Raw genomic sequence first — 27,535 nt, 5'->3', positions numbered from 1 at the left:
TATGATGATGCGCAATAGATTTCAACATAAAAATTTCGGAGTAATGTAGCTGTGAATGTCAATTTCACTTATATGGTTTCAATTTTTGAAAATAAAGCTGACTAATTTTCTCAACATATAGGAAAAACTAATTTTTTTTATCCTATTTCATTTTTTAATACACGAAATGCAATTGGAAAATATATATATATATATATATATATTATCCTATTTCGTTGATCTACCAATGAAATGCAAAATATATATATATATATATATATATATATATATTCCAATTTCGTTTTTAGATGAACGAAATAAAATAAAATAAACTATTTCGTTCATTGATTAACGAAATGCAAAAAAAAAAAAACCTGTTTTTTTCATTAATTTCACGAAATGCAAAAAAAAAAAATGTTGCATTTCGTGAATTGCACAACGAAATGCAAAAAAAAAAAAAAAAAAAAAAGTTTCTTTCACGAATTGCAAAAAAAAAAAAAAAAATTGTTGCATTTCGTGAATTGCACAACGAAATGCAAAAAAAAAAAAAAATTGTTGCATTTCGCTACACATGTAGCGAAATGCAACAATTCATTCGGCCCCGGAACAGTGTGAGTATACCCATTTTGGTCTAAAAAAAAAAACATACTATTTTGGGCTAATGGCTACAAAAATAACCCATTTTGACTCCGAACTCTTCCCTTTTTGATATCATTCATATCAGAGTGATGGAATAACCCAAGTTGGGGGACAAATAGGACTAACGGAAATGCCATGATAAAAAGGTTGGATTTTTTCATCTTCAAGATTGTAAGCCCCCATAGCTCTGCCACCCCTTCCTTCGTGTATAATAACTCTGTCCACTTATCAGTAAAATAGATGTGATTACGCTTCACTCCTGCAAACTTAGAAGAGTCATTAATGGGAATATTAATAGATGCATTACGCCCCAAAAAAATAGCCCTACTCCCAATTCTTTAATCTCTTTTGCTTCTCCTTTGATTACATTTAATTCCCAAACTTGAAACTTAAAGGTGTGGTACCCACCATTGGGTCCATTTCGTTCCTCAGGCTCATAGTCACAAATTTGTGTAACAAATATAGTGCACCCGATACATCAACTAGATAGAACACAATCCCATACAGCCTTAATATATCATCCTCCATCGCAACAACCAAGCGGGGTGGTTGAGGATTGCTAGGGTCCAGAAAAAGACTCTGCCAAAGCGAACAACGAAATACAGTTGCCCATTAAAGTAGTGGATATAGGTGATCTCACCATATCTTTCTAAAGGAATTGTAGTCCAGGAGAGGTCTCCAGGTAGCCAAAAACCAAAACAATAACCAAATTGATCAAAATAACTAATCATCAGAACATAGTCGGATGTTAAGGAAGGGTTAGCAGATAACACAGCCATGTCGACGATCGCATAGTCATCTTCTGATGCTGGTTCCCAATTTCTCAAGCCAGTATGTGGAGGAAGCTGGATTTGGGTTCGTGAGAAAGGGTGCAACAACGTCATCTCTCCTATACCTGTATATTGTGCGGTGCAAAGCCATCCCTGCGTTGAAAAGCACACTCGCCCTTTAGCTTCTGGCAGAAAGACTCTGCATGAAACTTTTTCCTTGGAAAGAGAGTAAAATTCTCGATAATCATCATCTTTATCAGCAGCCAGCTAAAGGGACTTGGGGCGATGAAACATCAAAATTTTCTTTAGTAGCAGCACTTTGCCATGATTTACAAACAGCACCAAATAAAACGAAATCCTCCATCAACGTAACACGCTTCGCTATTGTAACAAGTAAATCATATGGAAGGTCAGACCAATTCGCCATAGCGAAAAGGGCCAAAAGAGAATAACGGCTTTACTTTTGAGTTTTGCCTTACACGACATATGGAATTGTAGGCGCCTAGTAATATACTTCCAGTTTGGGCAAGAATATGGAAGGAAAAAAAATACTCCGTATGTAATTAATACTAACAGGTCTTTTTTCCATATCTGTGAGACCCAATTCGAGTAGATTTTGGGCTATATTTGGTGTGCACAGAAAACGTGCAAGTGTTAGGGTGTGTGTGGTATGACGGAAAATATTTTCCAAAAAATGTTCCTTATTTACTCTTGTTTGGTTGCACTTAAGATCTTAAATGTTTCCTCAAAATAGGAAAAAAAACGTTTACCATAAAAATTTGAGGGAAAATATTTCCGGATAAATAAAAACACACCAACGCAATCCCAACCCACCCCCACCCCCCGCCCCGCAACCACCCTCACTCCACCCACCACCCCAAACCACCCACTCCCACAATCCCCCACACCCCACCTTCTCCCCACCCCCTCTCCAAGCCTACCCCACCTCCCAACCCGTACCACCACCACCAAAAGTTGCACTCCGAATTCAAACACTTCATTGTGGTTTTGCTTTGAGTATATTCAAATGCTCTTAAAATGACAATTTCCAACTTGCATACCAAACACAAGAAAATGAGTAGGAAAACTACTTATTCTCTGAGAAAACATTTTCCGTCATACCAAACACGCCCTTAAACTCTTGCTACCCAAAACCTAGCAACTGGACCACAAACTTTTCGACCCGACCCACCACGGTTTTATTTCAGGGACTAGATTAGTTGGCCTTCAAAAAATAACCTAAGATATGCCACAGTTAATACATGTGATTAAGATTGGTGAATTGCCATAAGTTTCATCAAATATGAAAAGATGTAATGCATGCATTAATCATAATGTACTATGCTGCAGAGTCCCGCATTATTTATATTTTTAATCATGCAACTAAAATTTGATAAAGTTTGGATATTATAACTTCAAGATTATATGTTTTAGAGTCTCTCAAAGAGAAAGGTAACAGGTTCAATCACCTCCAGAAAGAAAGGAAAGGGAAAAGAAACTCTTCTTTCTGCAATTACATATATAAAAGCTGTGTTTTAAAAGGCATAGGTGTAACTTGTAAGCTACACAAATCTACGTATATCTAAAAATAGAAGTTACAAAAGATAATTCTGAAAAATTGTTGAAATACATTATAATGTATAAAATAAGTGAATTTGCTCGTGCTTCACACTCATTGAATTTATGATTTAACTTTTTTCTGATACTCCAATATTATAAAGTACATTTTTGAAATCTAAAGTTTTCTCTAATTTTCCTTTCATAAGATGAATTATTTAATCAATACTTGGAGAGTTTTTTCCCGGACTCGAAGGAAGGGGTGGCACAGATATAGAAGCTTACAGTCTTAAAGATGGAAAATTTTGATTTTTTATCCTGACATTCCGTTAGTTATACCATCATTTTGGATCCCAGAGTCTTGTACAAAGTGGAATATACATAATATAAATGTTCTCTGATGGCGGTCAAAAGGAAATTCATCACTGCTACCTGTTCACAGAAAGACAAGACTTGATTTCTATGATATGAAAAATTGTCCAATACTAAGAACTTAACATGCCTAATCGTCTGCATAGATCGTCCACAAGCTTATCTCTGGGGACCTCATAGTCAACAGCTGCAACAACATCCTTCAATGTTACAACTCCTTTGCTAAGTTCGCGTTCACCAAGAAGTACAATCCAAGGGATCTTCGACTTACTCGCCCGACCAATGTGCTTCATCACTCTCTTATCTATCATGAATTCTGCTTTCACTTTAGCATTCCACAATTCACTAACCAGCTCAGCAGCTAAAGCACTGTCATCAACAAGAATGCTAACGAGAACTTGAGTTTCAGTGGCTCGGATATCCTGGAAAATTGTTCAAGGAGAAATAATATTACCATCAATGACACACTTCAGAGAAAAACGTGGAGAAAGACGAACTTATAAAATAATAGGTAGCAAATGAAATGGAGTATGCAACAAATTTAGGACATCTTCAGACATGCAGCCTGCACTTGCCATTCAGCGGATAAATACAAAATAAAAAACCAAGTAAAACAGAACACAGTGTCTCTCTATTGTTCTCCACCTACCCCATTTTCATTCATTTTCAGTTTCTTGTGGGAGTACACTAGTTTATTAACTGCATTATGTGCACCATGAAATAGGGGCATTCATCAAGTCTTGAGTAAGTTTGCCATAGTATCAGTTCTACCGCTTTGTTGTCATATTGAATTATGTGAACTGTCTCATCTAGAATCTACAATAGGCTCAAGATGCTAGAGATGAGACACTTTTATCTACTTATTGATTTGATATTCAACAAGTAGAAAAGGTGAAAACTACCAAAGTCTATTTCGAAACAAATGAAATATGCTTATTTAGCTATTATCACCTGATTCTTGTCTTTCTGCTGTTCCATGATTGCAAATACTCTCTCTATTCCCAGACTAATCCCAACAGCAGGAACCTGCCGTCTGCCAAACATACCTATTAGATTGTCATAACGTCCACCAGCAGCAATCGAACCAACCTGCAGGCATTTCCAGATCAGAGGTAGTGCTCAGTGAAGAGAAACTTTAACTTATGAACATTAAATGTAGAGACACATATAATAAGAAGGAAGACAGAAGTAGGAAGGATAGATACATATAGGTCTACGCCATAATCAAACTACTAGAACTTCACCATCAAATTTAATACTCCAGATGGAGGTCTTTCATCAGGGTTATACTGATGCAGAAGACATTTAAAGAAAACAGGGCTGCACTTGGAGGCTTGAAAACCTGCTGTTCTCCTAGGGAAGAGTCAATTACCTAAGTTGACACTGTTCAACTCTGAACATAGTATGTGGACAGAAGAATCTAGAATTACGGACACTGGTTACTCCAGTATAGATTCAGCAATATGGAAGTCAAAGAAAACTCATCAAAAGTACTTGAGAGATACTCTCCACTCCTGACAATGTTGAGAACTTGAACAATTTATATACTTCTTAGACGCCTAAAATTTGATTTGAGAACTCGAACAATTTATATATACTTCTTAGATGCCTAAGTGCACAAAATATGAATTGATTATCACCACATCGACAAGCCAATAGCAAAGCATAGCCTGCATAGGTAACTGGAACTAGAGCACAAAATATGAATTGATTATCACCACATCGACAAGCCAATAGCAAAGCATAGCCTGCATAGGTAACTGGAACTAGAACTTTTTAGCTAACCCAGAGATCTACCTGAGCCTCTCCTTTAAAGACAGCTTCAAATATGACTCCTGTGTAGTAATCAAGGCCTCTTGCAAGACTCAAGTCAAAAACCACTCTGTCAATACATTTGGACTTCTCAAGAGCTTTAAACAGAATCTCTAATTCATCCAATGCAAGTAAAGATTCACTGTTTTCCGAAAAACTGCATTCCTGCTTGAGCTTAGATAATAATTCCACAGGAGGTCCCTCAATTTGACAAATGTACCAATTCTGTCTGATATCTCATTACTTAAGCCTTTCTCATCCACCTGTTACAAGATGACAGCAGCATTAGAGTGCTAATTACACACTCGCTCTGTGTCAAAAAGATAATATTGGACAGATTTTTAACACAAGCTTCTTGAGTATTTGATTAAACGATCTAGAAACACGGTATTTTTATCTCATTCCTAAGTCCCTTAGTTTAAGTTTACATATCGACGTCTAATTTCACCCTGAAGCTGATTAATGGCCCTTGAAAAGTGAAACATCACTGAATAAATTATGAGGGAGTAAATGACTGAAATATGAGCATCTTAAACAGAGAACAACAATGACTTTAGTAAATTAGATAATCAAATATTTACGAAGAAAAACTACCCAACGTAGCAACTAGTTTATTTTCATCGAAATAACAATTTACATATTGTAGTGAGATACTAGCAAAAACCATAATGAGGGAGTAACCTTTAGAAATTCCTTAGCCTCTAACATGCTAGAAGCCCACAAGAACAGATGAATATGAATTACAGAAAACAAAGTTAGATTTCGCATTGAAATTCAAGATCATTCTGGTATCCACGCTCCAAGGAAAAAGCGAAGAAACATAGAAAAACGTGAACATTTCTTCAATGTTTTTAAACCAAAATAGACCAGCCAGTTGAACTGTTCAACAGGGAATCAGTAGCAGTCCCATTCAGTTAGACCAGGTTATGACTTAGTAAAAGAACTGGGAAGATATGGTAAAACCAGACCAAACAGGATCAATCGGTCATCAAACATTCTCATCTTCTTGCCCTGCTGATTGGCTTTAACGTTCACATCGTAAACACCACAAGAAAAAGAAGTCAAACTACTCTATAACCTGAACTTTCTGGAAGTTAGAGCATTAATTCCCCCCAAAAAATGAGACAAAAACCAGTGAGGTGAAGAAACATGGCAGTTCCAGCAATGCACAAGAGAAGAAACAAAGTGTAAGCCTATGTTGAATTTCAAGTAGTCTAAGCAAGAGAAAATATTGATATTTGGCGTTGGAAAAGGGACAAAATCAGAAATATGGAAGAGAGAAGATACAATTCATTAGGTATTTTTACTACATTGTCAATAACAGCACATCATTCGGCACGTTTAGTTGCAATAATTTTTCGTTTTTGTGTTAATTATAGGAGAATTCATCCTTCAATAACACATATTATAGACTAGGAGTTAACAATCAAACCCTGAGATAACTTTAAAGATGACTGAAATTCCAACATATGGAGAAACAAGAATGAGAGATACTGAAACTAGCAATAGAGTGCCAATACTGGGCAAAGCACTAAAAACAGATATAATATTGAAGAGCCATCTTAATAAAACATACAATTTTATGCCTATTGGAGATTATGCCTCACCATTTCTTTTTTTATCTGATCAAAGGATCGTTTATCTAGCTTGTCAATGCTTGATGAAATGGTTCTGAACTTCTCTTGTGGCACCCCGCATATATCTAACATACCATCAAGCAGCTTTCTGTGATTAAGCTTTACCTGATAAAGAGAGAAGCTTTACATCATTACTAATGTCATACACCACAAATAGGACTTCCTTGAGATTGCATGAGAAAAGATACCAGAATGTTCTGGATTGTAAGAAACATAAAGAGAATCTATATAAAGGAACTCCAGATGTTTTGAGGGTAGTAGCAATAGAGTGCAGAAGATCAAACTTAACTGTATTCTACTTTTTGGTTTTTGGTGTAAATAGATTTAATTAGAAGATACCTTTTTTTTTTTTTTATAAGGTAAAAGTATTATTGAAAGAAAGGTACTAAGAAGGTACACCAAATTACATCAGAAACAGACAGACCCTGCAAGAGTAACAGATTACAAATTTCCAAGAGAATCCAAAAAGTCCGTATACTGATCCATGTTCTCTAAAATACTCTTCTTACACCATACAAACAGATTGAGCAGACAAAGGTTCTTAATTCTAATAATATGATTCTTTTTATTGTCAAAGGAAGCACTGTTCCTTTCTCTCCAAATAGTCCAGAAAATACATAAGGGAATGGTCCTCCAAAGTTGCTTCTGGCTCTTTGCTATTTTTTTTTAAATACACAGAAGATACTATTCTCAATCCTAGACATACTTGAATCTTGTTAGGATTGCAGATCACTTTTTCTCTTTTTTCCTTTTGCTCACTTGTAAATATGGTTCTAGTACAACCCATGTACGGATTTATTAATATATACATAATGTTACCATTTCAAAAAAGAAAAAAAAGAAGAGAATCTATATACATATGGAATGGTATAACTCCTGATAGATATGCAATTATGCATAGCCACCAAACAACTAGAAGATTTAGATGGTCCCAGTGACATAACCAAAAATACTGTGGTGATGTAAGTTAATTATTTCAGAGGATGCACGGGGAGGATGAGGGGGCACGAAAGCGTTCAAGAATCATAAGACAATTTTCAAGTGATTGGCGAAAAATCTAAATTGTGTCCTTTCAGGATGAATATCATTCCAAGGTCCACTAACAAGCATACATTGAACTTGGACATGGCTAGAGAACCATTAGAAAGTTTACCTCATACTCTCCAATATCAAGTTTATCTAACAACTCGGTCAAAATCTTTATGACCTCAAAATCGGCATCATCTTGTCAAACTGACCAGCTATATCAAAATCGCATTGGTAGAACTAACGGTATCTACCCATAGATGGATTATCTCTTCTGTACACCTTAGCTATCTGATAACGCTTGAAGGATGTCAGATCTTCCGATGCTATGTATCTAGCAAACGGAACTGTCAGGTCATAACGAAGAGAGCAAAGTTCTCCCCCCTGCAAACATTATCAGGGAAAGGGGAAATCAGTATCAAAAAGATCAGGAAGTATGCACTAACTAATGAAACAATAAAATCCACCTCTTAAATAATCTGATCAGACTCATTTTTGCTTTTAACTTCTAAAAAAGACTTTTACCCGTCCAACCTAAATATCACTTTTGCATTTAAAGTACAGCAAAACATACAATTCTGCACTACGAAAAGTAGGGATAAGAAGAACACAGGTAGTTCTACTTCTACATGAAGACAAAATTTCTAATAATCATGGAGAAAGGTGAAGCCTGTTACAAGGAAAATCAAAGGCATGTAAACAAAACATATACTCAAATGAAATACCAATATTATAACTTCTATAATTAAATAATGGATAGAGGATAAGTTGCAGTTACTGAAATCTTAGTGAATAGAAGTATGAACTATATCCAACAAGATCTCACACAATTTCTTTTGGAGAAAAGTCCAACTACCCACACTGTTGTCCCAATTATATTTATATGTTTACTTCTTTTTTTTATGACGGTGGGTTGCAGGCAGCTTGTAGGCATCTCCACTAACCCATCCACGAGGTACCTACTACCTCACATCAGCACAGGCTAATGGAAAGAAATCTCCTAACGTTTTCTGCCTCTATTGGAATTTGAACCATGATATCCATGGTTCATTGATGCTAGGTCACACCCTTGAGTGCACATCGCCAATTATGTGTGTGTGGGTGCATGTGTGGAACTCTCATGTGACAAGATGCACCAATAAAGATCAATGAACAAATAGCAGATGAAACTACTAGTAAACCTGATCCGCAAGGTCATATATCAATTTTGAGTCTTCTCCATATTTTCCCATCAGAGTCTCCCGCATTTCAAAAACAGGAGTATCCAAAGCAGAAGCACCATGCCTTTTGAAAACCTCAACTATATTTGACATTATTATCTCGCTTATAGCCATCTTTTCCTTTGCAAAAGCACGAGTTCCCTGTCACAAAAAAATAAAAAATCGAAAATTTAAATTTCCTTGTAGATGAAACGGTAACTATATCCATTTTGTGCACCTAGAAAAAGGAGCTAAAACTATTGATATTCGTTCTAAAGTTGATGTGGCAATGACGAGACAATAAAAAATATTAGGAGTTAAAAAGAGGGCATATTAATTCCCCAATTAAGAATTTAACCTTCACCTACTGTTCAATAAGGAGAGCAAATTACCTAACAGAAAACATTGTGACAGGCGTACTCCCACACATGTTTTTACATAAACAAACAAAGAAGACAGCAAAGTGTTGAACCAGTTGCCAAAGTACCGGAATCAAACAGCTATGAATAATTGAATCCTACTTTGCTCTATAAAAAAAGAATTGGCACAAAGATAACATAGTATGGTTCTCTACCTTTGGGAGCTTAGTCAACTCGTTGTTTTCATTTCTTTCCTCGATAGTTTTCACCTTTCTCAGTAAAATGTCGTCCTTCAGGTCCAGTATCGACAAGAAATCGCGAACCAAATTCTCCAAAACTTCAGTCTGAATTGTATCTTTGAAAAACTGCACCAGAGCGGTGGCACCTTTACCCAAACTCTTCTTCGTTTCCCTCCGTTCGAGGGAAACGAAAGCAGCCAGGGCCTCCCATGATATTATTTGCTGTACCATCTCCAATAAAGAGCTCACATCCTGTGAAAACTTAACATATTCCTCCTTCGAGTGAGCTGACAACAAAGATGCCAAAATAGCATTTAGCTGATCAGGGCCAGGACATTCTTTTCACAGCATTGCACAAAATTCATCATTTAGCTCCAACAATGCGAGATTCGACAATGCACATCCCTCGTTTATAACTGATGCCACCCAAATCCATGAGGGCCACAGCTAAACAATACAACGTGGTGCACATGGATCTCGCTGCACCAGAATTGGATACAATGGCGGAATTCAATCTAACACGTGTGCTGGAACGCAAAAGCCGGCAAATCTCCCTAAATTTTCCGTGCACCTCAGGAACATCAGATGTCACAGGTTTATTATCACTCTCACGGTTAACACATTTTGAACCGTTAAGCAAAAACTTCAAGTCAGCAGCCACAGAAACAACATCCTTGGCAGAGTTATCGTCATTAAACTTATTAAAAGACGAAATATCAGAGCTGAGTGACTAATGGCCCTACAGAAAGTAAAAGTTTGTTTAGGAGGACTATAAGAGAAGCTCTAGCCTCCTTGTGTGTTAAATTACTCAGGATTGCGGCAGAAACATTGGTTTTAGAATTGGAGGACGACTAAGAATCAATATTGGGAGTTTCAAATACAGAATCTATGATCAGACGACTGAGTCCATTGGCAATTTCAAATACAGAGGAAGATGACAATGATGAGCCTTTTCCGCCCACTGTAACAACTCGAAATATTCCCCTACCATTCCTACAATATTACAATACAATTACCATTACTATAATTAGAATACTACTATTCGTTAAAAATGTTAATTATATCAAATTGTAATCAGATTTATTTGAGCACAAAAATCATATCAATTTAACAAAATTATAATTTCAATTTTTTCCAATGCAATATACCCCATATCAAATAAAGTTAGGGAAAAAAAAATCAAATCATCCTCGAATTAGTTGGACAGATCTTTCTCTCCTCTCACAATGTACTACACCACAATTTCAATAATATACATTACACATCAAAGCCAAAAACTTTGTCGTATATAAATAGAAAAAACATCATAAATACACCAAATAAAAATAACATTAATGACCCCTGCTGCACTTTAATTTATATTTACACCTTTATTCCTTTGTTCGAAATTCTTTCATTGTTTATATTTATCAATAATTTTAGAATATTGTTTAAAAAATATTTACTATATTTCATATGTCTGTTTCTTATTTTGTTATTACATTACGTACTAATTAGTGTTAAACATTATAATATGACCTTTCATGAACTTCTCATTATGTTTAATCTCCATGCCACTGCTCTCCATTTAATATCCTACAATATATCTATTACAATTAAGGACCTTTATTGAGAAAATAATAATCGACTTCGTAATCAAACTATCAAAGCAAACATGTCTAAACAAATCCATTTAAATTCCTCACAAGATTCAATCATAACTTAAGAGAATATGACAATGGCCAATGTAGCACGTGATGCTCAGCTAATCACTATGGACCCATTTGGCCATGAATATTTTTCACTTTTTCCCGCAATTTTTTCACTTTATTTGAAAATTAGTGTTTGACAATGAAAATTCTAAAGACAACTTAAGTTGTATTTGAAATTTGGAAAACACCTAAAACCTTATTTTCACTTTAAATACGTTCAAACAACTAAATATTCTTTGCAAAAAAATAACCAAACACAACTCCATCTTCAACTCTAACTTCAAAATTCAAAATAAAGTCAAAATTCTTTGATTCTCATGCCAAAACGCCTACTTAATATATAATGCCATATTGGGTAGAAGGTAATCTAGCTGGAGCTTTAAGGAGTTCCCATAAGGCTTTCATAATTCCATTTTCAAAATGTGGCAACTTGACTCTTTAAAGCAAAGTACTACGTGAATTAAGCACCTGGCGTGTTTGGTGTTAACTACAAATTAAAAGCAACAAACTTGTAACTCATCAATATAATTTAGGAAAATATAACTCTATGTTATTCCCAATTATCAGTTAATTCTGTTAGCATAGATATACATGAAGGATAAATATTCAGCATATATTTGTAATTATTTTGTTCGAATTCAAAAATATTGTTTATATTAATTCATATCTAAGGACTTTATCCTTATTGCTAGTATTACTGTGATTGGTCCATAAGACTTGTTTCAGTTTAAATTAATGATAAACTCAAGAACATTCTGGAGTATATTAAACAGAAAAAACAAATTCACTACATCAAAGTCATAAAAAAGATTCACTAAAAAGAAATAAAAACAAAGAGAATAATTGGTGAATATAACTAAATATACACACACTAATAAAGAAAGCCGATGAAGACAGATGCTCCTTAAACCCCCAATATTTAAGAAAATTTTGACATTGTTAACAAAGTTCGTAACTCCATTAAGATGATCTGATATTGTATTACGATCTATTATTCTAATACGTCCTTATACCTACTGTCAAAGTAGTAATCAAGTTACATGAAAGCTAAGTTAATCAAATTCAGTTACGCAAGTGATCTGTAAGAATTGTTAATAGACCTAATGGTCAATAACAAAAAGAGGAGAAGAAAGTCTAACATCGATTTGTATGTCAGTCCTTTCTATATATATATATAAGAGGTTAAGAAGTGAAGCTTCATTGAATTCAAATTTTATTTAAATTCAAATTCAATATCATATAAGTTAAATAAAAATATTTTTTTTAGAACACAATATATATTTGAAAGGACCAGTTTTTAAGATATCCTTATCTTATAATCTACATATTTGAGTTAACAAAGATATTTGAAACCAATCAGATCTTTTAAAATTTGAAATAATGATACACGGTTAAAGCAGATGTACGAGTCTATTTAGAACTCATCGTTTCTGCAGGGAGTTATGTATATCCCTTCCTATAAAATACAAAAACATATCTATTATTTAATCTTAGTTTTTTCTATATTTATCAATATAGCGTAATATTTCAAATATATAGTATTTCTTAGTATTTGAAAAGTAGGCTTATCTTCATTATTGATAATGACAAACTTAGTTCCCACCTAGTTAGGCTAATCTGTACATAAGGTCATAAATTTTAAATATAATTTCTTATATTTGTCGTTTTAAGTTCTTTAATAATTAGTATTAAATTTATTAATTGTAAGTTATTACATACATAAATAATTATGTCTTAAAATTGTCAAATTGCTTGCTATTAGCTTGCCACTTGACTTAATCACGTTACTTGCACCTCTCCTATTATATATATATATATATATATATATATATAGATTACCATAATATTTATTGCTTTTAACCAAAATCATCCTTATAGTTTCCGCACAATTTTCCTACATCCTTATAATAATCTCACTTGACTTAAAACATCCTTAAGTTTTCCAAAGTTAATCCAAAACATCCCCTGTTAAATATTCCATCCACTCCTCTAAACAGGGTGGATTTAGAGCATGTGAAGACCCTCGGCAAAAAATTACAGTGTATATATAGGGTAGATTTTCTGTGTTTATGTACATATATTAACTTTTGAACACCCTAAATAAATGTCAAAGGTTAGCTAAACACAGAGTTTATTTCTCACGTGATGAGTGTTTAGAGCTCTAGGACTTCTCATGCGAGCTCCTTCCTTCTTCAAAAAAAAATGTTGTAGCTCTTCCTGCCAAGTTCTTTTGCGATCAATTACTTAGCGAAATTCAATATTGAGTTCTTCTTTCTCTAACATGTTTTTTTCTTCTATTTTCCTCCATCTTTCAATCACTATTTCTTTTTCTAGAATTTCTTTGGAGAATCTTGAATCTTCTAGTTGATTTCAATGTCTTTTTGTGGATTGGATTGTTATGTGATGCTTTTGCTCCGCTACATGAAGAATGGTCTAAGTCCCCTTTGATACATCTCTTGTAATTTTAATGTGAAAGTAACATGTCGCTATGCAATTTCCTGAGCGTTAGGCAAAAGAAGTAGCCTTTTCACCCTAACCCCCAATATGCTTTTTTGGTACATATGCAATTTTGTTTTCAAGTTTGAACCTTGAATACTTATTCAAAACTAGTTTCTACAGTTGGAGATTGGGTCTTGTAACTCTTTCTTTAACATGGGATGACTTTTCTCTTATTTTCTTATTTAAAATAAGAGAAATCGAGGAGGGGTTATGATCAATTAAGCCGTAGATATTAACAAGTAAGACATTTCAGCAAGATGATATCTTAAAAACTCACCAAAAAGAAACTGAAAAATCGAGGAGGGGTTATGATCAATTAGGTTGTTTGTAAAGATAGAAAAATAGGTTACATGAACGTGAAATAAGACTCGTAACCTAAACCTCTAATTTATAACCTAGAAATAAGGTTTAGCCGTTCCTAAACCTAAAAGGATTCTAAAGTACTAAATAATTAACTAATAATTTGAGGAAAATAGTAATTAGAATTTTGTTTATTGCAGAGTTTTAATGAAGGGCAAAAAGTTGGCGTACCTGCGTTGCACGTGTGTATCGCGTCAATATATTTACATGTATTCACTTTTTTCTTATTTAAAATATACTTTTAAGTTTGATTTTACCGTACTTACTTGCATGTATAGTTGATCAAGTTTGAGATAATATTTGTTATAATTACTATTTAACATAAAAAAATTATTATCTGGAAAAATTATGCGGTAAAAAGTCATTAATAGAAAACGTGCTACATGCATGAGATTTTTGGAGAGATTAACCATAAAGTGCATCATAATTAGTCTCTTAAGAATTTTCAAGTAACCTGTAAAATTTCAATACTATTTTCTTACATTATTATTTATGAGATAAGTTAATTTTAGGGATAACTACATGGCATAACTAACTCTACTACATATTTATATTTAGTAGCTATAATTTAAAATAATTACATTTCATAGCTAATTATAATATGTTAAATACAACTTATAGCTACATATATATATAAAGTAGAATACCCATATCACATTATTCACTTTCAACCTACCTCTCTCATCTCTCTTTCTCTTTCTCTTTTTCACTTTCACTGCTCTCTTCCCTCTTTTCTCTCCTTCTCTCTCGCCCATCTCTTTTCTCCCTCAATTTTCTCTCCTTTTTCCCCTCTTCTCCCTTCTGCCATTGGAAAAGGGTAATTGAAGTAATTAATGTTCTTCCACGGACTCATATAACCCCCAACTGGTTGCTAAGTGATACAAATAAGGCAAGTAGAATGATGATGGAGTTAGAAGGGATTCTAGGCTTTAATATAGCATGAAAAGCGGAGCAACCAAAATCCATTGATGACCAAGATTGCAGCTTGGCACTCAATTCTTCGAGATATGTATTAACCAAAATGGATGTTGAAATTTAAATATGGTAGCCTTAAAGAGAGCCTCTAGATCTGGCCCCCGACCACTAGTGTTGCTTCCACTGAATCCGGCTCCGTCCGCCAACCACGGTGGCGCATAAAGGTTGTTGTTGTTGTTATGAAATTTCAGGCAGATCTGGCCGGAAATCGTCTTTAGATCTGTTCGGAACTAGTGATTGTATTCATAAATACGGCGATTGTATTCACATTTTTGAGTTTTTTTGTTAAATTTTTTTATTGTATTCATTTTTTTAGTGGTGTATTTGTTAATTATTGATGTATCTATATTTTTATGTTTTCAGTTTTACTTGTTGTATTCATTAATACAGCGAGCTCGTTTATGAATACAGATACTCATTTCAAGAATACAGTGAAAAAAATCATCATATTCATGAATACAGCGAAAACAAAAATTGAATACAGCGAAAAAAAAAATTGAATACAACAAACATAAAAGTAGCTACGAGCTGTAAATCAGCAAAATGTAGCTATGCCAGATTTTTAACCCTCAAAATGTAGTCATTTATGAAATTTTCCCATAATTTTAAAGCTGTTGAATGGTCCATAAACATTAAGGACCAAAATGTAAACGATAAAAACAAAACCCGAAGCAACAATTATTATTTTTATTAAATTACAATAAATTCGTGCAACAATCTAGATTTTTATAATATTACCATAATTGTGGCCTATGAATTATCCGAAATTTCATTTAACACATTGGATGGAAATTATGTTACACTAAAAAAATATAGGAAAAATTACTATCTACGATTCACTTTCCGCTCCATTACACAATATGAAATTTAGTGATTTACCAAAATACATATCTATACATAAAGTGGACCAATAAAAAAAGCTTATTGAAGAATAGTATTACTCTAGAAAGATTAAAGTATGGAGATAAAAAAATAGATCGTGGAAGTGGGTTGAAGTCGCATATCTTAGCTTGATGGCTTGATGACGATTCAAGAGAATCTGTCTTGAGCAATTGATGTAAAAAAACATTGAACTTGTCACAACTAATTATAAAATAATGATCATAATCGATCTCTTTGAATAACTAAAATTTAACAATTTCCTCTCACCTATTAGTATGAAAAAAAATCTACAATAATGAAGCGGGATAAATACAACTCATTCCAGAAAAATTAAAATATTAAAATAGAAAATAAACTTTAGAAGTAGGTTGAAGCCACAAACCTTTGTCATTTTTTTGAATAATTCGTAACCCAATGCTTCATCAACTAAACATCAATAGAAAAAATTGGAACAATCAAACACTGTTGGTTTCACAGTAAATAATATAAAATGGATTATCTCTATAAATTGGAATTTCACTAATAACTAAAGTGTCATATTTGTTAAAACACACAACATCAAGAAAAAAGGACATGGAGATCAATATTATTATGAAGATAAAAAGGATAGATCATGGGAAGTGGGTTGAAGTCACGTACTTTAGCTTGATGGCTTGATATTCAAGAGAATTTGTCTTGAGCAATTGATGTGAAACAAAAACATTGAATCTGTCACAATTAATTATAAAATAATGATCATAATCGATCTCTTTGAATAATTGAAACTTAACAATTCCGTCTCACCTATTAGTATGAAAAAGATTCTGCAATAATGAAGTTGGACAAATACAACTCATTACGGAAAGATTAAACTATGAAAATAGAATTTAAAATATGAAAATAGAAAATAAACTTTAAAAGTAGGTTGAAGTCACATATCTTTTCCATTTTTGAATAATTTGAAATCCAATACATCAACATAATAAGTTGGGACTGTTGACACCCAATTTTGTCCTCCTTTATTTCAATTCATTTTCTTGAGATTCTAAGTTATTAATAAATCAAATATCTTTTTTTTCCGCCCTTACTTTATTATAATTTCTACTATTATATTAATATTGTTAAGTATTAATACGGCGTACATCGCTGCTTACTTATTATGTATTGATCATAAGATATAACTTAGGTAATATTTTTACTCTATTATTACTTTGCTTATATTTTATATAGTAACGATAAGATTATTATATTAATGCTAATTATGAAATTTATTATTATTGTCGTTATTATTATTATTATTATTACCACATAATATATTTGATCTAATTTAGAAGCCAAAAGAAATATGAGAAGAATGAATTTTCAAAACAAGAGTGGGACATTTTATTTACAATTTGGCAAGATTTTATAGTTAACCATTTGGCCATTTTTATCAGCCCATTTTCCTTTTGATCAGCCAAATATGGAGCCCATTTTAACAACTTACCCGATCAGCCCACTATCCATCCACCCGACCCGGCCCACGACTTTACATTTTCACTACCTAACCTAAAACTAAACCTAACGCCGCACCCCCACAGCTCCTCTCTCCCTTCTCTCCCCTCCATTTTCATATAACCCTTCCCCACCTTTAGCCATAGACAGAATTGTCATTCTACTTTGGTGTAATCTGCATCTCTTTCTTCTGCAACATCAGACGCTCATCGTTGACATCTATTTTTTTTTTTTTTTTTATTTCGGTCAATACAAAAATCCAAAAAAATGTTCAATGATCTCTGAAAGAATCATGAGGGAGATTTGATTTTTAACGGCTAGCTCATCTTGAAATCCCGCTCAATTTTCGAACCCCAGAAAACCCTAAAATTCTCCTATAAATACTCACTTCTTGATCCATTTAAAGGGAGCTCTTTTTAGCCGCCTCAATCCCCTGAAAATATCAATAAATCCCATTGTTTCCTGATGTTGATTTGAAATACAAAGCATTTTATTTTACTCTGGTATTGTTCTCTTTGTTTGGTATTAGCTGAGTAGCAAGTAGTTCGAGGGCCAAGGAGGTGTTCTTATGAGCCTGTGAGGTAGAGAATGGGCATCTCTTGGTGTTTATTCCTTCTCCCTCATCTTTGGTCCAAAACTTAGTTTAATATCCATTGCTTAACTTAGTTTAATACCCATTGCTCTGTCCCTTAATGTATGTTGAAAGTGATCTCATCCATTGCTAAAAGTCCATATGTACCTTAAGATTCAACTGTAAAATGATTGTTTGTCCAAATCTATGTGATGAGCCCTTTATTTAATATACACATGGGGATGAACTCTCTCGGGTATTAGTGGATGTTGGAGAATTAGTTAGATGCAATCCTGTATTTGTGCTGGTTTGACCAATTGATTTGGCTGATATGCATTTTGCTCTTATCTGAGTGAAGAGTTCAATTTTGAGAAAAGGTTGAAGCTGGTCTGTTGGTGAGGAGATATTTACTTAGGGATTAAGGGAATGTTCATTTGAATATATAATATTACGGGACGAAACCTTATAAAAGATCCCTGCCTCTCTTTTCTAGAACTTGTCTTAGCATGGAACATGAGTATTCTGTTTGAATTATAGTTCTGATTTGCTTGTTGACAGTCTATTAACAGTTTAGCATGACTGAGTTTCTTTTATAAATTTAGGAGTTAGTTTTACCTATTAGTGCAACATATATGTGAAGCATGAATCCGTTTCTCTTGTTTGTTTATACTTCGATACATTAAGCTGCTCTATTTGCCTGCTTGATCCAATATCAGTTTTTCTTTTCTACCTATGGTCATTGTTAGACTTAGTTCATTTCCATTCTGGTTTGGTAATGCTGAAGCCGTAGATGTGAGTCTTGTTTGGCTTGAATTACTAGGATCTGTCTTAATGTTTTAACAAGGGTTACTGATAGTTCAATAAGTTAAATCCACTGTTTTAACAAGGGAATATACTCAGATATACATAAGTCACTGATCTGTTCTTTCTTTTGAATTTATATTATATATGTTTAGCCTTATTTATTGATTATGTACTAATTCTTTTCCTTTCATTTTTATGCATGGCCCTTTCATACGAGTCCAAGGGACTCGTCTTCTTCCGCATTCGGTGTTGGGCTAGGGCCCAACGCAATCTCCGGTCAGCTCCAACCTGCAGCGTATAAAAAAGATTCTTGGGCCAAAGCCCATATGGCAAAAGAAAACTGATCGCAGCAGTGTTTAAATGGGCTAAGCCCATTTAATTATATTTGCTTTTTTATTTCATTGTGTGTATTTGATTTGTGTTGTACGACTAACACTTTATCTCATTTTTGTTTTTTCTTAGCTTAGATGAATCTTAGCGGGTTCGTAGGAATTGTAGTTTGGAAGATTAAATATGATCGTTTAAAACTTAGAATGAAATTAATGTTTGATCGTTAAAATTTTGGCTAAACGAAATGATTTCTAGAAAGACGCCAAAGGCTAAATAATAACAATACCTTTTCAAACAAATCATGTTGATTTCATAATATTTTAAATGATGAAGGCTTGGATCATATTTTTAGACATCAAAATCCTCTCTGATTTTTAACGATTTCGTCATAATTTAATACCATAAAACCTTAAAACTTTATTGATATTAATCTTATAATGACTCTTTTAATTTGTTAGTTGGTATAACTTATTTTCTCCAAATGTTTATAAAAATGCTGCACAAACCTGCACTTTCTTTTACTATATGCAAATTATTATATTTTCTACAAAGTTTTATTTTAAATAGCATTATCATAATTTCCTTTAAAACTTTAGCGACATTTACAAGCAATTTGCTAAATTTTAAATGCTATATTTGCATTTTTAGCTTTAATTAATTAACATAAGTTCGGTCGGTTAACCATTTATAAATGGATTTTAAAGGGTGTCTAATACCTTCCCTTTAGATTAATTGAACTCTTATCTAGAATCTTAAGTTAATAGACCTTAAAACGGAATTAACTTTAAAAAATAACTTTAATGAATTTTAGGTGCCCTTAGGTGGCGACTCCCTAATTTTAATTAACTCTGGAATTATCGGGATGTTGTAAATCATTTTGACTCCGGTTAAAATGGGGTATAACAGGGACATTCAAACACTGTTGGTTTTCACGATAAATAATACTAAACATATTATCTCTATAATTTGGAATTTCACAAATAAAATACATCAACATAATAGGTTGGGACAATAAAAAATGGTTGGTTTCACGGTAAATAATACAAAACAAATTATCTCTATAATTTGGAATTTCACAAATAAAGAAAGTGTCATATTTTTTTAAAACACACAACATCAAGAAAATAGGATATGGACCAATATTATATTATGCTTACGGAATATATTTAAGTTAAAGAAAAATAAAAGTAACAAATTTACCTATACGAACTTAAGCAATGTAATTGTGTTCGTCATTGATCTTTTATGCTCCATCATAGTAATCCAGTCTTCTGCATCCCATCCAGACTATCATCAGTTGGCTTGAATACTGTTGGGTTTTTTGATATTGGTGAATGGGAAATGATGGGATGAAAAGTGAAGGGATTATAAAAGGTCCCTTTTTGCTTTGGGAAATGTAAAAGGTTCCTTGTGCTTTGGTTAAAGCATCTGTCCCACATAGGAAAAAGAGAGAAAAAGAGAGGTGTACATATTACATTACACCTTCTCTAGTTGCTAAAAGGGTTGAGGGGGAAAGGACCCCACGCGCCGTCGTCGTTGCTCGCTCGGCTCGGCTTCGGCTTCGGCTTCGGCTTCGGCTTTTAATTTAATTATTTATTAATTAATTAATTATTTCCAGATTCTGACCCGTTAGTGACCCGGATCCGCGTGTCTGACCCGCGACCCGTTTCTCCCCGGATTAATTTAAATTTCCCTCCGTTTTTTTTTAAAAACGTACATTTTCTGAAAGGTTGCAAACCTTTCTGAAAAGGTGCAAACCTTTTCCCAACCAGTGCGTTAATGGCTATAAATTCCAGTTAATATTCAGATTATTACTTACGAATTTTTCTGAAATCCTCTATTCTTCTACTCTTCTTACAAGTTTTCTTTTCTGTGTGATATACTGCCATTGAGTGGTTCGCCGCTACCAGAATTTGGAGTACTACTATTTTGGTAAGATAATCGTTCTATCCTGGGAGGGGATATTCCATCAACCTCGAGTACTGTGAGGGGAATAATTTCCTTAAGGACACACTTTGAACTAAGTGGGCTCGATTATGTTCTGAATATTTTTTTTTTTCTAACACTGTTTCTGTTCATTTGTCCATTTTCTGTAATTTACTGGTTTTTAGTTTTTACAGATTGTGTAATCTGCTTTTACTAAGTGTTTTATAGATTCAGAAACTTTATTTAGACTTATACAGATTATTTTTAAACAACAATCTTAAGGAAATTACTATTTTGTGACAAAGAAAGAATGGCAATTGAGACTGAAACTCCCTCTGCGACTGGAACTCCTTCTGTGAACATTGCACCAGCGGTCACGCCTACAACCCGTGCCGCTGTGCCACCGGCTGAGAAACCTGCGAAGTTCACCGGTGCCAACTTTAAAGGATGGCAGCAGAGAATGTTCTTTTGGCTTACCACCCTTGGTATGCAAAAGTTCACCAGTGAGGACCCTCCCGTGCCTGCCGCCGACATGCCTGACAATCAGAAGTTCATGGTTACTGAGGCTTGGAAACAGGCTGATTTTTTGTGCAAAGGCTACATTTTGAGTGCCTTAGAAGATGATTTGTACAACGTCTACAGTGCAGTAGAGACCTCCAAAGAATTATGGAGTGCACTGGAAAAGAAGTACAAAACTGAAGATGCTTGCTTGAAGAAGTTTGTGGTTGCCAAATTCCTAGACTACAAAATGGTGGATGGAAAAACTGTTGGAACCCAAGTTCAAGAGCTTCAACTTATCTTCCATGACCTTATTGCTGAAGGTATGGTAGTGAATGAAGCATTCCAAGTGGCTGCAATGATTGAGAAGTTGCCACCCTCATGGAAAGATTTCAAGAATTATCTTAAGCACAAGAGAAAGGAAATGAAATTGGAGGATCTTGTGATTCGTCTCAAGATTGAGGAAGATAACAAAACCGCTGATAAGAGGTACCATAAGAGTTCACCAATTGAAGGGGCAAGTGTCGTTGAAGATGCTGCTCCGAAAAAGAACAATAAAAGGAAGAGGCGTTCTGGAAAGGAGAAGTATCCTAACAAGAAAAAGTTCAAGGGCAATTGTTACAATTGTGGTAAAGCAGGCCATAAAGCTCCCGACTGTCGTGCCCCCAAGAAGGACAAAGAGAAAAACAAGGGTCAGGCAAATATGGTGGAAGATGTTGATGACCTATGTGCAATGCTGTCCGAGTGCAACCTGGTTGGCAACCCAAACGAGTGGTGGCTTGATTCTGGCGCCACTCGACATGTGTGTGCCGTTAAGGAAGCATTTACAACTTACACTCCCGCTGGACCTGACGAGGAGCTATACATGGGAAATACTGCAACAGCCAAAGTTGAAGGATATGGAAAGGTTCTGTTAAAGATGACATCCGGCAAAGTGCTGACTCTCAACAACGTCATGCATGTTCCATCAATTAGGAAGAACCTAGTTTCAGCCGCACTACTCGTGAAAAATGGGTTTAAGTGCGTGCTGGTTAGTGATAAATTTGTACTTAGTAAGAATGATATGTTTGTAGGAAAGGGCTACCTCACCGAGGGCCTTTTCAAACTTAATGTAATGGTTGTTGCCAGTATTAATGGAAAATCTGCTTCTTCTTACTTATTGGAGTCAAATAATTTATGGCATGTTCGTTTAGGACATGTCAATTACAAAACCTTGCGGAAAATGATTAATCTTGAAATATTGCCTAAATTTGAGTGTAATATATCTAAATGTCAAATATGTGTTGAATCAAAGTTTGTTAAGCATTCGTATAAGTCCGTTCAAAAGAATTCAAATCCTTTAGACTTAATACACACTGACATTTGTGATATGAAGTCAATACCATCTCGTGGTGGGAAAAAGTATTTCATAACTTTTATTGACGATTGCACTCGATATTGTTATGTTTACTTGCTAAACAGTAAGGATGAAGCAATAGAAGCATTTAAGCAATATAAGAATGAAGTCGAAAATCAACTAAATAAAAAGATAAAAATGATTAGAAGTGATAGGGGTGGAGAATACGAATCTCCTTTTGCAGAGATATGTTTAGAATATGGAATTATTCATCAAACCACTGCCCCCTACACACCACAATCCAATGGAGTTGTGGAAAGGAAAAATCGGACATTGAAAGAAATGATGAATGCTTTACTAATAAGTTCCGGTTTACCGCTGAGCTTGTGGGGGGAAGCTATCCTTACAGCTAACCGAATACTCAACAGAGTGCCCCACAGCAAAACACAATCCATTCCATATGAACTATGGAAAGGAAGAAAACCCAACTTGAAATATTTCAAAGTGTGGGGGTGTTTAGCAAAAGTACAAGTTCCTTTACCTAAAAGGGTAAAAATCGGACCAAAAACTGTGGATTTTGTTTTTATTGGATATGGTACAAACAGCAAAGCTTGTCGGTTTTTGGTTCACAAATCCGACAATCCCGAAATTCATGTTAATACGGTAATTGAATCAGATAATGTTGAATTCTTTGAAAATATTTATCCGTATAAAATTGAATGTGAGTCGTCAAGTGAAAGATCTAAACGACCGCGAGAAGAACCAAAGGAAAGTACACCAAGTGAAAAGGATCCAAGGCGTAGCAAACGTCAAAGGACATCTACTTCCTTTGGACCAGATTTTGTGACATTCTTGCTTGAAAATGAGCCTCAAACATTTAAAGCAGCGATGTCTTCTTCTGATTCAGCATTTTGGAAAGAGGCAGTCAATAGTGAGATTCAATCAATCTTAGATAACCACACATGGGAAGTGGTTGATCTTCCTCCTGGAAACAAGCCTTTAGGTTCTAAATGGATTTTTAAAAGGAAAATGAAAGTTGATGGCACTATTGACAAATATAAGGCAAGACTTGTAGTCAAAGGTTATAGACAAAAAGAAGGCCTTGATTATTTTGACACATACTCGCCTGTAACAAGAATAACGTCCATTCGGGTGTTAGTGGCTCTGGCAGCCGTGTATGGTCTTGAAATTCACCAAATGGATGTTAAAACAGCTTTCTTAAATGGTGATTTGGAGGAAGAAATTTACATGGAACAACCCGAGGGTTTTGTGGTTCCTGGTAAAGAAAAGAAAGTGTGCAAACTTGTAAAGTCGCTTTATGGACTTAAACAAGCACCCAAACAATGGCATGCTAAATTTGACCAAACCATGTTGGCAAATGGCTTTAAAATCAATGAGTGTGATAAATGTGTTTACATTAAAAACACTCCAGGTCACGAAGTCATTGTTTGTTTGTATGTTGATGACATGCTGATAATGAGCAAAGAAATGGCAGATATAAATGCTACAAAGTGCATGCTGGCTAGCAAATTTGATATGAAAGACTTAGGAGTTGCTGATGTAATCTTAGGAGTCAGAATTCATAGAACTCCACAAGGTATAGCATTATCACAGTCTCACTACATAGAGAAAGTACTTGACAAGTTCAAGTACTTGGATTTCAAGATTGCCAGAACTCCAATTGATGTGAGTTACGCACTTCAAAAGAATGAAGGTGAAAGTAAATCACAAGGGGACTATGCGAGAGTGTTGGGAAGTCTGATGTATATCATGAATTGTACACGACCAGATATAGCATGTGCCATTAGCAAACTGAGTCGGTTTACAAGTAATCCCAATTACACACATTGGATGGCAATGAAACGAGTTTTGGGGTATCTGAAACATACTCAAGACTATGCTTTGCATTATAATAAATATCCCGAAGTGATTGAGGGATATAGTGATGCAAATTGGATCACTGGATCGTCTGAAGTTAAATCCACGAGTGGGTATGTTTTCACAATTGGGAGTGGAGCAGTGTCTTGGAAATCATCCAAACAGACTTGCATCGCCCGTTCCACTATGGAATCTGAATTCATAGCTTTAGACAAGGCCGGTGAAGAAGCTGAATGGCTCCGGAATTTCTTAGAAGATATTCCATTCTGGCCCAAACCTTTGGCTCCTATATGTATACATTGTGACAGTCAAGCAGCAATAGGAAGGGCAGGGAGCGTAATGTATAACGGAAAATCTCGTCACATACGACGAAGACACAATATCGTTAGACAACTCCTCTCTAGTGGCGTTATCACGATTGACTATGTAAAGTCAAGAGATAACGTAGCGGATCCGCTTACAAAAGGCTTATCTAGAGAGGGAGTTAGTAGATCATCAATGGGAATGGGGTTAAGGCCGAGGACAAGTCATCATGGCGGTAACTCTACCTAGCAGACTGGAGATCCCAAGAACTAGGTTCAAAGAGATCAAACAAAGTTATGACTGACGGTTCAACATTGTCAAACAACTCAACCCATTCTCGGATGAAGACAATGTTCAGAAATAAGGATAAAACTTTATGGCTTGTTAATGAGTTAATAAAGCATTAAGATTTTTAATGATTATCTAAATCTGGCAGTGTATGACCAGATAATGTGGCTATAAGACCACATGTTTAGAAATCACCTATGTGAGTGTTAAGTGTAAGCCGCTTTAAAAGGGAATGATAATGAAGGCCCATTCTCTATGCACTCATGAAACCAGGCGGTGTTCATGGCTGAAACGAACACAACCGTGAGAACCATAAATGGTTGAAGGTTGATTGTGTGATTTATGTTGTCTAGGTATACAACAAAGTTCGACGGTTCAAAGATATCAAATCTACCGATTGATCGAGTATATCCGATGTAAGTTCACTACGGAAAGTTCAAAGGGAAACCTACTTATCCAGATGCAGTCAATCTTCGCTTGTATATCACACTTGTCCGCGCATTCTTTTATATTATGGCCATTCCTCATTCATGTGGGGGATTGTTGGGTTTTTTGATATTGGTGAATGGGAAATGATGGGATGAAAAGTGAAGGGAATATAAAAGGTCCCTTTTTGCTTTGGAAAATGTAAAAGGTTCCTTGTGCTTTGGTTAAAGCATCTGTCCCACATAGGAAAAAGAGAGAAAAAGAGAGGTGTACATATTACATTACACCTTCTCTAGTTGCTAAAAGGGTTGAGGGGGAAAGGACCCCACGCGCCGTCGTCGTCGCTCACTCGGCTCGGCTTTGGCTTTGGCTTTGGCTTTGGATTTGGTCAAATGATCTGATTGATTGATAATCTTTTTGGACCAAAATTCTTTTAAATTTTAATTTAATTATTTATTAATTAATTAATTATTTCCAGATTCTGACCCGTTAGTGACCCGGATCCGCGTGTCTGACCCGCGACCCGTTTCTCCCCGGATTAATTTAAATTTCCCTCCGTTTTTTTTAAAAAACGTACATTTTCTGAAAGGTTGCAAACCTTTCTGAAAAGGTGCAAACCTTTTCCCAACCAGTGCGTTAATGGCTATAAATTCCAGTTAATATTCAGATTATTACTTACGAATTTTTCTGAAATCCTCTATTCTTCTACTCTTCTTACAAGTTTTCTTTTCTGTGTGATATACTGCCATTGAGTGGTTTGCCGCTACCAGAATTTGGAGTACTACTATTTTGGTAAGATAATCGTTCTATCCTGGGAGGGGATATTCCATCAACCTCGAGTACTGTGAGGGGAATAATTTCCTTAAGGACACACTTTGAACTAAGTGGGCTCGATTATGTTCTGAATATATTTTTTTTTTCTAACACTGTTTCTGTTCATTTGTCCATTTTCTGTAATTTACTGGTTTTTAGTTTTTACAGATTGTGTAATCTGCTTTTACTAAGTGTTTTATAGATTCAGAAACTTTATTTAGACTTATACAGATTATTTTTAAACAACAAATACTTCCGTTATTCATTGTTAACAATCTGTACAAAAATAAAATTAATGGTAAATGATAATTTTATCTATTGTATAGTTTTTTAATGAGGGACAAAAAGTTTAATCAACATTTCTAAGATCCTTCGTGCTTTTAATATAGTATAGACTAGGAACAATTAATAATAATACTATTATTTCCTTTTTAATTTTTACATGAAGCAACAAGTATGATTTTGTTCTGGAAAAAAAATAGATAAAGGAGACTGAATAAACAAATTTTGATTGGCTATTGTCTTTTCCACCACCATTAGCCACCGACCCATCGTCATGTATTGTCAATTACCACAAACAATCACTGTCATATATCCTCATCTAGATTTTTTTTTCTTTTAAATGTTTTATTAATATAGTGTTAAACATTAATTAGTAATTTATTGACTTTTATGTTTAATTAGTTTTCAGTAAAGTAAAAATTTATGAATATGGATGTTGAAAAAGCTAAAGGTCTTAATTATTTAATATTCATATTTTATTACAACACTTTTAATATTCATATATGCATAAAAAACAAATTGAAATAAATATTCCGTACGACCTTTCGGTGGTTAAATAGTAACCACCTTAAAATCCTAGACAACTACCTCTATTTCAACGCAACTTCCCT

General features: G+C 34.5%; 2 pseudogenes; both read right to left on the bottom strand.

Annotated features, from left to right (window-relative positions):
- Positions 1–1,127: 1,127 nt before the first annotated feature.
- On the bottom strand, positions 1,128–1,815 carry LOC132637110 (uncharacterized; annotated as a pseudogene).
- Positions 1,816–3,267: 1,452 nt separating this feature from the next.
- On the bottom strand, positions 3,268–10,742 carry LOC132637109 (histidine--tRNA ligase, cytoplasmic-like; annotated as a pseudogene).
- Between the last annotated feature and the right edge of the window lie 16,793 nt (positions 10,743–27,535).

This window comes from Lycium barbarum, chromosome 4 (genome assembly GCF_019175385.1).
Source record: "Lycium barbarum isolate Lr01 chromosome 4, ASM1917538v2, whole genome shotgun sequence".
Classification (NCBI taxonomy): Eukaryota; Viridiplantae; Streptophyta; class Magnoliopsida; order Solanales; family Solanaceae; genus Lycium; species Lycium barbarum.
This window is presented reverse-complemented; position numbering and strand designations above follow the sequence as displayed.